Consider the following 2,500-nt stretch of genomic DNA (forward strand, 5'->3'; position numbering starts at 1 on the left):
CACACACACACACACACAGGTTTATCCTGCAGTCATGGCCCTGTATTGCTACACACACACACACAGGTTACTCCTGCAGTCATGGCCCCTGTAGCTGCACACACACACACACACACACACACACACACACACACAGGTTACTCCTGCAGTCATGGCCCCTGTACCTGCACACACACACACATGCACAAAAAACACACACACATGCACAAACACGCGCGCACACCAGTGGCGGCTGCTGGTCTTTCAAATAAGGGAAGCCCAGTTTTGTAAAATTAGTACATCATTGCATTTAACAGGGTTACTAATTAATTCTTCTTTTATTGTATAGGACTATGTTTATAGTTATTACGATTATTTGCCTTTTTTATTATGCCTGTTTATTATTTAGTCTGTTACTACTAGTAGTATATTTTGTATGAAGGCTACACTTTGTAGGCTATATTTTAAACAGTTAATTACAGTGCATGAAAATGCACTCTACTGTTTTCAGAAGTGTTCTTCGTATTATTATTATCATTCTTCTAACCAAAATTAATTTAATTAATTCAGCTTGAACCGTTTAATGTAGAAACTTCATTCAACTTTTACGCTATCAACTTCTAAACTATCAAGGTTCATTAAACTATGTGTATCAATATCCATTAAAATATTTGCCTATCAGTATATCTTATACTGTTTATGCACCACCTGCCTATACTTTGCACATTGCTGCTTTTTTGCACTTCTGTTTTTTTGTATTTGTACTCAATACAATAAAGTTGAATCTAATCTAATCTAATCTAATCAACATGCATTAAACCATCTGTCTATTAACAACGTTTGGATTATGTAGATTCAACTTACTATCTACTTTAAAACTATCAACATCCATTAAACTATCTGCCTAATATCCATTAAACTATTTGCCTGTCAACATGCATTAAACCAACATGCATTAAACTGTGTCTATCGACAACTTTTAAATAATGTACATTCAACTATTAAAACTATCAACATTCATTAAATCCATAGCCCTCTGCTGCACAATGTCAAAGACCACATCAGTTTCTGAGAAGATTTGTTCATATGTGTTCAACATAAAAACAAACTCAAAATCCTCCAGTGTCCGTATGAAGCCTTTGGCAGCATTGATTGTGTCCTCATCCATAGTCTCATCCTCTAAAATCTTGTCAAAAGTCTCCAGGAGCCCATCATAGTTGTTCACCACGGTGCTCACTATCCGTGATGTGAAGTTCCACCGGGTAGGAGCATTTCTGGGCATCTGAGAGCATCCTGCAGACTCAAGGAAAGCTATCCTCTTGGTGGATTTAGAGAAAAAGGTGGTAAACCCGGAGAGAGATGCAAAAAACACTCTGGAATCAGTTTTGCATTTTGCCCCCTGAGATAACACCAAGTTCAGTCTGTGTGCATAGCAGTGCACAAACACTGCATTTGGGGCTACTTCTTTAACTTTAGCCCAGGGGTCTCAAACTCAAATGAGCTGGGGGCCAATTCTGCCAACGTTATCTGATTGGAGGGCCGGCTATTTCTGAATTATTTTTTTCAAATACCACACAAAACTGCAAACAGAAAGTGCAAGTGTTTTTATCTAGTTTAGACACCTGTGCTGCAACCTTAGCTTATAAAATAAAATAATGATAAAATAAATATTAATACAAATGATAAAATAAATGAAAAACATAAAACAAGTATGTGTGTGTGTTTCACACCAAATAAAAATATTTCCTCTCATTACTTTTTAAACCTGGCAAACTAGGCATCAGGGTTAAGAAAGCCATTACTTAACACCATTGGATTTTTATATCAAACTTTCAAAGGCCGTGGCTTGAAAGTGGTCAGAGATAAAGTCCTACTGTAAATGTAAAAAACTTTGAGTAAAACAAAAGTTTATGAAGGGGGTAAATTTACCCATCTAATTTGTCAATGGATGGCATGCACCTCAAATTATGCACCTTTCAGTAAATACTGGATGAACATATTTAAGCAGGTTTACTTTCCTTTTTCATATTACCCACATAACAAATTAACAGGAAAACACCTAAGATGTATACCAACACCTAAGATGTTGTGGTTTAGTAATAGATTACTACAATATAGGCCTACAATAAAGTATTCTGGTCAAATAGTTCCTATCGCGGGTAATCTGCAGTGGTAGAAGTTCGCATCATATTGCGGGTGACTTTGTAGTTCTTTAGAGCCCTATTTCTACTAGCCCTGCTGTCTGTACCCCACATCCGTTATGGACACTATCATCACGATTACCACTGCAACCTCCAAGCTATGTTAGGCAGAGGGTCGAAACAAGCATGGTATGCTTAGTGGACACCGTTGTATACACGCACCTCCATTCACAGACGCACCGTGACTATCACCGTCATAGACGATCGATCATAATCTCCAAAAGGATATTCTCCTTCAGAATTAGAATAGGTGAATAACATAGCTTACCTAAGACTTCATCACACGTGAACGTTTTTCAACATTTGGTGTAGGCCTATTT

General features: G+C 37.3%; 1 protein-coding gene across 1 annotated transcript in view; it reads right to left on the minus strand.

The window, feature by feature from the left end:
- The window catches only part of eml5 (EMAP like 5), a 119,759-nt gene that overhangs the window by 80,388 nt on the left and 36,871 nt on the right, over window positions 1-2,500 (minus strand).

The sequence above is a fragment of the Alosa alosa genome, chromosome 1 (genome assembly GCF_017589495.1).
Source record: "Alosa alosa isolate M-15738 ecotype Scorff River chromosome 1, AALO_Geno_1.1, whole genome shotgun sequence".
Taxonomy (NCBI): Eukaryota; Metazoa; Chordata; class Actinopteri; order Clupeiformes; family Clupeidae; genus Alosa; species Alosa alosa.